Source organism: Biomphalaria glabrata, chromosome 1 (assembly GCF_947242115.1).
Source record: "Biomphalaria glabrata chromosome 1, xgBioGlab47.1, whole genome shotgun sequence".
NCBI lineage: Eukaryota > Metazoa > Mollusca > Gastropoda > Planorbidae > Biomphalaria > Biomphalaria glabrata.
Genome location: NC_074711.1, coordinates 13,873,062 through 13,887,270, shown reverse-complemented (window position 1 = coordinate 13,887,270; position 14,209 = coordinate 13,873,062). Strand labels below are relative to the sequence as shown.

The following is a 14,209-nucleotide window of genomic DNA, read 5'->3' as shown; positions in this document are numbered from 1 at the left end:
TATATTTTCCCTCGTAATGTTATTTCCAAATTACCCCCGCTTCAGCTGATGGGATAATTATTACTGTAGCTCAAGGCGTATGGCCTTTCATCACATGACACACACGTTTCACCCTTCTGGTCCAAGCCTCGTTTTCAGTTTAAATGTGTGTGTGTATTTTCTTGCGTTAAAGATGAAGAAATCTATACTTGAAATGTTTGATTTTTTGATGTCTTTATTTCTTAACACTGCAGATGTGAGATCAGTTCAAGGAGGCAATTATTGGAAATGAAGATCTATTTATATTAGCTGTCTAAGGCCAACATTTTGGAGAATATGCAGTGGTGGTTTAGCTTAACAAGAAACTACAATGCAGAGCTTTCGAAAACATTGGGGCTTCTTCCAGTTCTGGGGCGTCTACGGATTAAAGTAGTTTTTGGTTTATTGAATCACACATTGCCAGAATATAATATCTAGGCGACCTTTGAATGGATCAACAAATAAGTTTTAAGAATTATTCATCAAGAGAATATAAATAGAAAGATACAATAACTGACAGGGAAGTTTCATTATGCTTACATGATAGGTAAAAAAAGATTGATTGCAAATTTTTCATATAGTCTATGGGAGTGGGGGGGGAAAGGCGGTGGCTGAGCGGTAAAGCGCTTGGCTTCCTAACCGGGGTGAGGTGAAGAATTTGATTTTTAATTTCGGGATCTTTGGGTGACTCTGAGTCCACCCAGCTCTAATTGGTACCTGACATTAGTTGGGGAAAAGTTAAGGCGGTTGGTCGTTGTGCTGGCCACATGACCCCCTTGTTAACCGTAGGCCACAGAAACAGATGACCTTTACGTCATCTGCCCTGAAAGGGGAAATTTACTATATCTTGTTTAAATGACCATTTCACTTGTTTCTACAGACATCTACTTTCAAGTTGAATCTGTGTATATTGTTAATAAAATTTATATTAGATTTTATTTCATCAAGACGTTTGTTCAAGTTTAATTAAAGTTCTATGCTAAAACTATAACACGCTTAGATCGGTTTAGTTGTACTAGCTGTTTGAATGACGAACCAACGACCGAGCAACATCTGAGGGAAGCCTGAGCAAAAGAGAGAGAAACAAAAAGAGAAAAAGCTTTTCAAATACAATTTAATCCTATCACTTGTCTGGACCAGTTGGGAAATGGGTGGGGGGAGAAAGAAGAAGGTATCTTGTGAATGTTGCCGTGATCGCTTTCTAAATAAATATACATTTAAAAAATTGAACGACCTGAATTCGAACTGAAGCCTCCTCAAGCCAACACACCAACCACTGTGCCACGGGAGTGCTTATGAAAACAGAAAGTTTCATAGTTATCTATTGTTAGTTTCAACTTTAAAGCGGCGACCTATTTCTATCTAATTCAACTTATACTACCACATCAGTCAAGTACAACTTCTTTCCCTTGTTGGATACCTAAAAAAATAATTAATCAACAATCGTTAACTAACGAATTGGTTAATATTTTTTTAATTGATTCTTTTTTTTTTTGGTCAGGTAAAAGAAAGAATTGTGCGAAATTTCAGCTTGATCTGAGATTAAGTGTGGGAGAACTAACGAGTACAAATTTAACTTTTTAACAGACAGACAGACAGAATGAATGAATTATAAGATTTATAGAAAAAAATAATTAAAAAATAGAAAAAGGTAGTAGGAGCGTCTCGTGTCGAGAATGACAACATAAAAGTGAAATGTGCGTGTAACTATTATCCCTGGCAATGTTGGACAAAAGTGTATTTTCTTAAAGAAATATTTGAGTTGGGTGTTACGTGCGCATGTTAGTGTAAATGTGAAATGGTGCGTATGCGTGTTGAAAGGAGAGGAGAACCAAAATGGAGAAATAGAAATGAAATAGTGTTCGAGTGTTCATGGAAATTAAATGAGTTATAAACGAGGACGTTGTTGTTTTATTGTTAATGTACTGTGCAAAGGAGTCTCATCTTAGAAGGAACGCATACGCAGAGACTTACATTTGTTTCAATATGATTTTGAACAGTGCAATATTTATTTAATATTTATCTTGCTAGAGAACATGTAATAAAGTATTAACATTGATGAATTAGTGCTAGCGAAGGAATAGACTTGTACTAAACTCAACTCCACTGATGTCTAGTCCAACAATATTTTGTTTTTTATCCGAAGGATGCTACATCCGCATTAACAGATTACCTCCCCTGGGAACGCGGGTAATGTAATTTGCATACAATTTCTGAAAAAGAGAAGAAAAAAAAAAGGAACCTCCTGCACTCCCCTTCCATTTACTACCCTCAATGGCTACCTCTTCTAGTGACCACGGGTCTACTCAAGTTAAAGTCGTTCAATGCATAGACAGCCCCATGCTATTACCATCAGTGTGTGCCTGGGGGCAATGGATGGCTTGGACGTTCAAATAAGTGACAAGGACTTAGGATGTGAAAAAAACGTAAGAAAAATAAAATACTACACAAGAGAAAAACTAAGGGGAAAGGGGAACGCTGAAGGCACGATTATCTGTTGACATTTTGTTAATGTTTTAAACCTGAAAGCATGAAGTAATTCAATAGTCTAGACACTAGACTTATAGAGCAAATGTACAATTTTGATGACGGTTGTTGACTTATAGCACCAGATGGCTAGTAAACAACATAACCGATGTAGGCGTATTGTATTTTAAATTATAGAACTTGGAATAACTTGGAAAATTGGGTAAACTTGTTTTGTGAACAAAACTAATAACATTTATTACAATGTAGACTAATTCAACGTGAGATGAAATAAACTGTTATTTAAACTCACATCAAAAACACGTCTTTACACTCTCACTTCTTTGGGTCGTCTCCCGTTCTTAACATTGATTATGACAGAGCCGCTTAACTTGCATCATTTACAAGATTAACAATTAATGCTCCCTTTCTTCATCATCACCTTGGAAACACACACACACACACACTGCATAACGTATTATGTTGTTGTTGTTTTTTTCACACTAAAAGTGAATCACAGTAATCTGCTCTTTGTTGACACTTTTGATTTTTAAGGTCCCGTTTACGTTCTTTACGAAATAAGATTCGGTAAGAGAGAAAAAGAAGACAAAACGAGATGAAAAAATGCGGAGGCGATGTTATGGAAGCTAAAGAAAAAAGCAAGAAAATGAAAGAAGGAGGGTCGGGGACGATTTTTAAATACGTAGACAAAATAAACAATGTCAAGGACGCCATATCAAAATATCCGTGTTGCCAACTACATAATAAAAAATTACTCAGTGCTACAAAAGAAAGCGCTTAAAAATTTAAAGTGCTGAAGAGTGACAAGAAAATTAAACTTTTAGGCCTATATGTTTTACTTAAAAATATTTCGCTTATCAATGCTTCTGTGTTATGAACACCGGATACCTTAAACTAGGGTAAATTATACGAAGTATAGCCGCTTTGTTGAACTATCAAACAACTGTAGGCTACTAGCGTGAGTATTAAAGTATCATGGAATAAATCAAAGTAGTAAAAAGCAAGTATTTTAGTATTATTCAGTGTATGACAGTAGGCTATTTAACGTAAAAACTTCCTCGGGTTTAAGAAATAGTATGCTCAAATCATTGAATATGGTTTTACATCTTGAATGCCCTTTAATTTCAATTGTTAGAGTTAGTGTAATTTCAAAGTCTAACTTATCTAATACGTCGTTGTAAATAGCCTACTGGGTGATGATATATATATATATATATAAATAAATAAATATATATATATATATATAACTATGCACCTACTAAATTTTTAAAATGTTTTGATACACACAAAAAAAGACAGTCGAGAATGAATTTGTAAAACTCTATTATATATTTGCGAAATAACACAAAGAGATTCACAGATTTCATCAAAAAGATCTCTTATACCGGTCTAACGGATTTGCATGAAATTTTATAGAGAGGTTCTTTTTGGGTGTTCTTTAAGAAACAGTTTTGATAAATTCGCAATACGAGCGCAGAAACTTACGAAATATCGCAAGCTTTTTTATTAAATCTTTGTATTAAATTTTTTCTCCCAAATGACTGCAAATAACTTTAGTAGAACGAAAACAAATTTAAACTGCAGCATTTGTGGCAGACAACATTTAACAAAGCTATGGTCAGCATATGATAAAATATGTCACAATGCTACAAAATAAACTATTTTTCTAAGGTATGTGGATCAAATGACATCCAATCCATCAATAACAAGACTGAAGCTAAAGACGATAGCGAGACTTTAACTTCTCTAATTGGCAGTATAGGTTCACAAAGTCAGTGCAATGGATGGAATACAGTTATCACTCTAGAAAATAAACAAATAAAATTTACATTGAATACAGGAACACAGGTCAACATTCTTCCCTATAGGATTTTCATGAATCGAGAAGAAAGAAACTCCAGAAGTCATTATCCAGACTTACTACGTACATTGGTGAACATTTCAAGGTTGTTGGTGTAGCACAAATTAAATGTTCACTAAAAGGAAAACCTTCAATAACAGAGTTTCACTTAGTAGATACTCGATACACACTCTAAACCAATTTGGGGTCTACCAGGTTGCCAGCAGATGAATTTTATTCAGAGAGTAGATTTTTTTTAGAAGATGAAACATTAAACAGCTATGCTGATGTTCTTACTGGCCTTAGATGATTAAAAGAAGAGTATACAATAAAAGTTGATCCCAACATAAGACCAGTGCTGCATGAAGCAAGAAACGTTCCTGCGGCACTTCGAGATGAATTAAAAAAAAAAAAAGAGCTGAGACGAATGGAAGATGAGGATGACATCAAAAAATTGATCAACCCACCGCATGGGTTAACTCACTTGTTTTCTTGTATAAACGAGACATCAACACTGCCATTCAAAGAGAACACTACTAATTACCTACCATTGAAGAAATAGCCAGTCGGCTAAGTGGCAGCCAAAAGGTTTAATAATAATAAGGGCAAGCATAACCATTGTCCGCAGGTGGTCGATTTAGATTTTCTTTTTGCCGTCTGCGTCTGTCCTCGGCAGCCAAAGGTTTACTGTATTAAATTCAACCAGTGCCTTTTGGCAAATCAAACTAGATAAGAACTGCACAGATCTCACAACTTTCAAAACACATTTTGGTAGATATAAGCTTCTACGGTTTAAACTCTTCTGCGGAAGTATTTGCAAAAAGATTTCTCAAAATTTTTGAAAATATTCAAGGTGTTGAAACCAACAAGGACGAAATATTGACAGAAGTACATGACGAGAATGTTAAGTAAGTCCTTGACATAGCAAGAAAGGAAGGAATCACATTGAAACTATCAAAACGCCGCCTTAGAGTAAAGAAGTAAAATTCGTTGGACACGTCATTACAGAGTCAGATAGTGGAATCAAGCTTGACAACTCCAAGATTGAAACAATACACTCTATAGTCTATACCATTTCCTTCAAACTGCAAAGAACTAGAAAGATTTCTGGGCATGATAAATTATCTTTAAATTCATACAAAATCTGTCTGATCTTACTGCCCCCTTGAGGGAGTTACTTAAACAAGATAATGAATGGATGTGGTTGGAACAACAGAATGCAATCAACATCTAATATCATATGATAAAAACAGACCATGGTCTAGCTTTTATGATGTTTCACAGCCAGTCACGTTGTCAGTAGATGCTTCACATGAGGGACTTGGAGCTGTATTAATTCAAAATGAGAGGCCGGTGGCTTACGCATCAAGATCTCTTACAGGCTGTGAAAAACGTAATGCACAATGCTTGCAATAATTTTCGGAGTTGAACATTTCCATTATTATATGTATGGAGGTCAAATAACAGTTGAAACAGAACACAAACCATTAAACGCGATCATCAAAAAGCCATTGTCATCTACACAACACACTTTATTTTTTTTTTTAGTTTATTAAGAATAAGGAACAAATTAAATGTTTTACTCTATGGCAAATATATAGACTAGACTAACTCTAACAATGTCATGTAACTCGACTCTTTGTCTAAGAAAGGGAGGAAACCTATTAATCCACATTTTTCGTTCTCATAAATTACTGTCTCCCTTATATATAATACTTTTTATATACTGATAAACCGTGAGTAAAAAGAAGCATAGGTCCCCTATGTTAAATATATCATTGAGGTCGAGAACTGGGTAAAACATTCAAGAACTCCCACATTTATAGATCTATGTACAATGGTCTTGAGTTCATCTATCTGGGTAATGAAGTCACAAACATGGCAAAATAAAATGGAAGAAGCAAACCCATAATTATTTGTAATTGAACATTTAAAAAAAAACGAAGTCCTGCGGGAGGTTTGGGCTAGGATGCAGAACACCCAAAACATGTATGTAGGTCTACAACATTTTTACAAGGCAAAAGAAAACATGAACAATGAAGAAAGAACTGAGGCTGGATAAAAAGCACAATAGTTTGTTTATGTCTCGCGGATCATTGGTCGTTGAAAAGGGACATGTAGGGGCCTAATAATCTACATTCTGGATTATGGAGGCTATAAAATTATAATATTAACTATATGATTATGGGGATCTTGCAATACATCTACAACTATACATGAATGTAGGTTTATTCAGGTCAGTGAAAAAAGGTAACAATCTCCTTTACTAAAGATCAAATATAATCCATAGTCGCAACTTCCCGTAACCTTCATTTTAATATACTTAATATAGATTAGCAACTAGACTAGATCTAGTCCAAGTGTGTTGGGGATCTAGCAAAGCGTTTAACGATGAGTGGAGCTAAAGAACTTGCAGCTATATCTAAATTTTCTTCTCGTTTTTTGAAAAATTGGTGAGAATGTCGTTGAAGTACAATTAGATAGATCTAGTTGAGATAGGCTAACGGTCACTAAGAGTAAAGGTAACTTAGACTACTTAGAGTCACTTAGACAAAAAAATTCAAAATAAATTATAGATATGAACAGAAGCTATTTAGTTATGTAGAGCTTGCTGAGAGGGTTACTATGATACCACATTTATCTTTCTATGTTATATAGGAGCAATGTTATGCCGTTTTATGTGTAGAAAAATGGACTATTTATATAATATATTAAATAGAAAATGTAAAATGTCCAAAAAGCTGTGATCGAAAAAATGAATTTTCGTCTTTATCTCATCATACCTTTAGCCTTTATAACCATAATAGATAAAAGCTTGAAATTTGGAACATAACTACCCCATTATATGATTTTTAATTTGAATGTTTCATCTCACATGCAGCTAACATTCATTCACAGCTAATCCAATTGTTTGAAAATTGACTTTGATCCTTTTTCTAGAATGCCGTTTGGTAGAAACTTTCTCAGCTTTATAATATTTATAAATATAATGTAAAATAACACCTTGATAGCATTCTCTACACTAGGTTGATCAAAGATAAGCTGTTAAACAATGCATAAATCATTTATACTTCATATTATCCACAAGAATTACTAATGTCTGGCGCCACATGTCGCTGCATCATGGAGTGACTTCATTTAACATCATCAGGATGGGCCCAAACTTGCCTTAATTAGCTGATTTCCTTTTATATTTTATGTACCTAAGTATAGAAAAAAAAAATTTCTAACACTACTCTATAATAAAAATATTGATTTTAATACTATATATATATATAGTCATAGATTGTTATGGTAGTTATAATTTTTCCACTTACCCATTTTGAAAAAATAGCCTAATTTGGCATCATTTATAGCATGTGAGGGGAAGTTTTTTTAATTTTGGAGGAGAAAATTTCATTAAAAAATAATGAAATAACAAACTTTTAGCATTTAAATCTAGGTCTAAATTCAATAAAAAAAATTCCAAGCTTACTTAAAAATTTCATTTGTTGACAATGTGGTATCATTCAAAAGCTTAGGAATCCTCCTTTAAGATTAGCACGAGGGTTTTTAAAACATGAAGCAAATGTAAAAACAACAATCAATCTACTAACACCATGGTTTTGGAAGTCTAGCCATGGTGTTTCAAAACTATACAGCAGCTAGTCTAGCAGTTTATAGGTCAGTAGAGTAGGGATGTCAAAGTACCTATAAGAGTGACTAACGAAACTCGTTACTGGTACTCAAGAGTCAAGTCGAGGTGACTCAACTTAACTTATTTTCACTTTACTTTGAGTTTGACTTTAACTTTTAGTTTAATATAGTACTTTTTAAGTCAGTTAAGTCCTTAAGTTTACTCAGTTGAGTTACTTAACTTAATGTTACTAACTAGTGTTACTCAGACTTACTCAGTAAAAGTTTTACTCAGTAAAAGTTACTGTCATTTTTTTTATAGACAGATTTGATAATTTTAAGACAGAATCTCATGATTAGACTTTTTATAGAGTATTACTATTAGTAGTATTAGTATTACTAGTCTAGATCTTGATTCCAGTTACAGTTATTTTCGTTTAACGAACACCCCACAGACACTAAATTTGTTAAAATGAACCTTTATTTTGATAGCTATGAGATGGAGCTAGTCCACTTTTTTTATTCCATGTTCCATTTCTTTATAGTCAAGATACATTTAGTTTTGTTTACTCTGAAAAACAAGGGTTTTACTTGGGTTCAAAGAGCACTGGTATGACGATGTCACTTTTTTCTTCTAGGACATTCTATCTAAAATCATGCTTCTAAATAGGGACAAAAACTGATATAAAATATGGTCATAGAATGGCCTTTGTGTAAATAGGTGTTCATTTAAATTTCTTTATTACTATCAATTACATTTTTAACAAACTCAATTTTAATACATTATAAGGCCTTGCTACTATTTTCGTTACACTATTTTATTACTATTTATAAACCACAAATCTGTCTTTACCTGTATTATTTATTTGTTACTATGATTCTCGAATGAGAAAAAAATGTTTTGACAAGAACTAGGCAGGGTACATAAGTAAATTTGTATACATTTCATTTTCAGGGGGACATCACTTGCAATTTATTCTGCAGCTGTTGCAGTTGTTGGCTTATATATAACAGATTGGAAGGTAGTTGCAACTAAAATCCCATACTATGGAAAAAAATTTGATGAAGAAGACAGGAGTCTTTAGGGTGAGATTTTATTAGTTTATTAATAAATATTGCTGCTGCAAGAGAGGTATTGGCAGCAGGGATGGGCTGACTATATGGGCAGTCTGACCAATGCTAGGTGGGCCAGTGTGACTGCAAAATGGTTTTTGAATGAAGGTTATGTGCTTGTCCTCTCCTTGCCTTTTTTTTAAAGATCTTTACTAGCTGAATTTTCCGTAGTAATCAATTCAATTCATTTATAGCCTTCTGGTGAGTTTCAATCCTTTATTAAAGGATTAACAAACTAAACAGAATTTAAGTTTTGTGTAGCCTTTTTATAGAAGTTGCAGTGTGAACATACTCTGGGAAATCTATATAATGAGACTCTTAGCTTAAAAATTGGTTGTGAATTTCCCAGTATAGTGGGTTAGTATCATACATAGCTTATAAATTGGTAGTGAATTTCCCAGTATTATGGGTTAGTATCATACTGGTTATGGTAGTTTATAAATTCAGTGTGACCAAAATTGACACATATAGTGAGTGTCTACTTGGTCCAAGGATTTCCCTGCAACAAAGTAATTCACGCATCACAAATATTAACTGAAACAATTAAATTATGTTTCCTAACAGGACTTAAAAAAGAAGTGTAAAGGAGGAGAAGAAAAATTATCATGCAAACAAGTAACAAAAAAAAATTGTTAAAAAAGAATTCATTTCTTCTTGTAATGCTTCAATATAGAAAGGAGTCTTTTGGTGAGCTTGCAGAGTCTAGTTATTCTGTTACAGTCCAGCTGTGGCAAAAATGTTCATTTACGTCTATCTGATTATTCAACTCTTTACTGATAAAAAAAAAACATTTTAGTCGGGTGCATGGATTAACACTGAAGCTTGTTTAGAACACTAAGAAATATTTCGCTCTAGTGCAGGAATTCCCATTGAAGAGTGTCCAAAATAGACCAAATTTAATTGTATGTTTTGCTGTTGAAGTTTGTGGCTTTTGACAAAATTACATGCCTATTAATGCTGTTAACATTTTGAATGGGTTATTTTGAGGGAAGAAAAAAAAAAGAAAAATCAATTATAAATATTATTTTCGTTGTTCAATTCTCAACACTTTTAAAATATTTTCATTTTGTGAAAAATATGTCATGCAATTTTTTGACTCTACTCCACAGATAGATGTGACCCCTAGTGATGCATGATCTATTTATAGGAAAACAAGTTCTGGTTGGAGATGTATGCTCTGGTTTCATAAATGCAAAAATAAAAATATTTTATTACTAGCTTGTTGGGTCACTTATTTCTACTTAATTTTGAAACAATATGCAAACTGATCCCTGTCAATACTTAAAATACTAAATAGCTAGAACACTACTTTTCAGTTTTCAGCCTTTAAATTTTTAAAAGTGAAGTTAAAATGAAACTAAAAAGAAGTAGAAGTATATATATATATATATAACATTAGTTTATTCACTATGAGACATCAACTAATTTAATAATAAGATTGATAAATCAAGTACATAACAGTTTATTTGTAAGTAATATCATGTTTGAATTGTACAGGTTGCTCTGTCCTCTTTTGTCTCATCTCATAGACTCTTTTTGCTTCACTTTCAAACTCTTTCATTTTCTTCTCGTCAAGATAAGGCTTCAGGCCAAAGATGTAAAGTGTGGCTGATGCTGCTAGACCAAAAACTGTGTATGTCAGCTTAGGTGAAATTTTTGGAGCCATTTTGACCAATCTGTATTAAAAAAAACAAAAAAACTGAAATAGAATTTCAGGACTAAACTGAGTAAATGTACATCCTTCTCCTACAGCAACTTGAAAACACCTTTTCTAATAGTACATAATCTGACTTTTTTTTTCATATATTGATAAAATTTATTTTTTATTGGCTTGTAATATATGTTATAGGGTGCACAATATAAATTATAAATAATCTCAAGAGAGGGGGGGGGGGGGGGGTAGTAAGACAAAAAATTGACTTTGCTTAAAAATTTTACAATTATAGATAATCGAGAGAGAAATTAATTCAAAATGAAACTGAACTTTAAAAAAAAAAGAATTTCCAGTGTGTTAAAAGTATTTTTGACTTTCATATTTGCTTGCATTTTTAATAAAGCTTACTACCATTTCTTTCCATGATTTATTATCATCTTTTATTGGAGGGAGGGTTTAACCTCAAAATCCACTTTAGCTCTGCTGGAGCAGGTTGAGGTTGAACCCTGAACCCATCCACTCATGGGTACAGTATGCAGAGATGCCAAAATGGAAATGTGTATTTTTAGGGGCAAATGTATTGTTTCCTAATTATAAAGAAATCAACTCAAGAAAGACTAAAGATTATTAACCACGTAACATTCACGAAATGCATCAATCCTAAAGTTAACACAACAAAAAGTTATATTTTGTATATTTGTCAAAATATCTACACTTTTAGTCTTTGTCATAGTAGCCTTTTCTAGAATAGGTTAGAATGATGCTGTTCTTGTCATTTGGCAATGATTTTGTTAACATGAAAGCTTTGGCATCCTCTATAATCACTAATAACAAACACTTTGAAGATTTTTTTCTCAGGCAGATAATCCTAATTAGCCACTGAACTTGTTTCTAAAATAAAGGTGGGCTTTTGCTGAATAGATAAAAATATATTTTATTCTGATTTCTGAGGCTGTGAAGTTATTTTTTAAAACAAACAGATGTGTTGAAGGACATATTACTGAATTTGAACCAAGTAGACAACATAGAAGATATATATAGTAGTACAAGAAAATGGAATTCAAAAACTATTAGCCAACACCAAACCAAATAAAGCTTCTGGACCTGATGGTATTCCAGCTAGATTACTCAAAGAACTAAGTAATGAGCTAGCCCCAGTGTTCAAAATACTCTTTCAGGCTTCACCTAACCAGGGCAGAGTACCAAAGGACTGGAAAGAAGCTAATGTCACCCCCCTATTTAAAAAAGGAGAAAAATCTGACCCAGGGAACTACAGACCAGTATCACTTACCAGCATCACATGTAAAATCCTAGAACACATAATATGTAGCAACATCATAAACCACTTAGACAAACATAATGTCCTCACACCATACCAACATGGCTTTAGGAAATATAGATCATGTGAAACACAACTAATAGGACTAATTGATGATTTTTCAAAAGGTTTAGATAATAGTGAACAAATAGATGCTATCTTACTAGATTTTTCTAAGGCTTTTGACAAAGTTCACCACCATAGTTTGCTTAAAAAATTAAAATATTTCGGCATTAATGGTCCACTGCATCAGTGGATTAAAGACTTTCTGATAGGGAGAGAACAAACTGTAATAATAAATGGCTCTAAATCAACACCGATAACAGTAAACTCAGGTGTACCTCAAGGTACAGTCTTGGGTCCACTACTATTTTTAATTTACATAAATGATTTACCAAATTGCATTAGTTCAGGAACAAAAGTCAGATTATTTGCAGACGATTGCATAATATATAGAACAATAAAAACAACACAAGACACAGATATTTTACAAAGAGAATTAGATGAATTACAGAAATGGGAATCAAATTGGAGCATGTCTTTCCACCCAGAAAAATGTCAGTTGTTAAGAGTAACAAAAAAACTAAAACAAATTAATTCCACTTATCTTATTCATGGCAAACCAGTATCACAGACTAAAAACGCAAAATACCTAGGTGTTATAATAAATGAAAAACTATCATGGAATCCACATATTGATGAAACTACAAAAAAATCAAACAAAGCATTAGGATTTATTAAAAGAAATTTCTATAAATCAAATAAGAACATAAAACTAAAATGTTACTTAACCCTGGTTAGGCCAATAATAGAATATGCATCCTCCGTTTGGGACCCCTCAACTCAAGAAAACATTAAGAAACTGGAACAGACACAAAATAGAGCAGTGAGATTCATAACAAACGAATATTCACATTTGACTAGAGTAACACCTTTAGTAAAATCACTAAATTTAGAAAGCCTTCAGGACAGAAGGCTCAAAAGTAAAGTAGCAATCATACATAAAACACTGAACCATAATCTTCAAATACAAAAACAAAATTTAATAAAATACTCTGAAAGACACAAAGATAAAGGCACATTCCTCGTCCCATATGCTAGGACAAATTTGTACAAATACTCCTTCTTCCCTAGTGCTATTAGAGCATGGAATGGGTTGCCTGAGCTAGCCAGGAAAACCAGTGACTTGGCAGAATTTAAGTCATTGGTTAATATGCATGACTAAATGCATGACGCGTAGGACGTAATCATCTTCTTTTTTGAAGTAACGTCTGTATTATATAAGATAAGATAAGATAAGGAGAGCGTAAGGAATCAAGAATTTAATCATTTTTGTCAGCATAATTAAAGCTTTTCTTTTGGAAACACACTCAGCCTTGAATGCCCCTGATTTCATTATTTGAATTTAGGCCTTCATTTAGTAATGGAACCTAGCTAGTCACTATAATAATAATATATTTATATTTAGCATTCTAGTGAGTAAATCTAGATCTAGTTATTGCATCTATTTCTAGATTAATTATTAGACTAATTATTATTATTACTAATATTACAGTACACTATGACTAAAAAAAAATAAGTTGACTAGAGTTTCCCTGGCTAAATGAGGAAATAATGAACACATATGATTAATGATTATTTTTTAACACATATAATAGGTATATATTACTGATTGCGGTGACTTGAAGATTGAGTAATCTGTTTTATTTGTCCTCTCTGTTGATATTAATTGCTTTAATATGAGCTGGTTCACTTAAAGTTAAAGTCTCGGGATCTGATTGTGTCGGCAAAACTGTGCCTGGCAAATCTTTCTTAAAATTCTTGTAGTGGTTTATTAGTATTGGTTGCCAGATATAGATTCCCCCAATCACTCCAACAATAGATACAACTACTAAGGCCGATGTAGGCATGCGCCGACGGATTCTTATTCGCATGCCTTCATGCGTACAATTGAATTGAAGTCAATGTTTGTCTAAAAACACATTTAAACATTTATATCTAGTCTATAAACTAAGAGAAGTGCTTTGACCTTCTAAAAGTGAAAACGGAAGCAAAACATCTACCTTCATGTTTGAACTTAGATTTACCCATTAAAAAAGTACCCAGATTAAGAATATATAGATCTAGACGCATATTTTCTTACATATTACTTATAGTTTATATA

General features: G+C 32.9%; 1 long non-coding RNA gene across 1 annotated transcript; it reads right to left on the bottom strand.

Annotated features, from left to right (window-relative positions):
* Positions 1-10,457: 10,457 nt before the first annotated feature.
* On the bottom strand, positions 10,458-14,120 carry LOC106061990 (uncharacterized). The gene is made up of 2 exons (XR_001216730.2): positions 13,715-14,120; positions 10,458-10,749 (listed from the first exon to the last, which is right to left on the bottom strand). It is a non-coding gene; the product is annotated as an uncharacterized LOC106061990 (long non-coding RNA).
* Between the last annotated feature and the right edge of the window lie 89 nt (positions 14,121-14,209).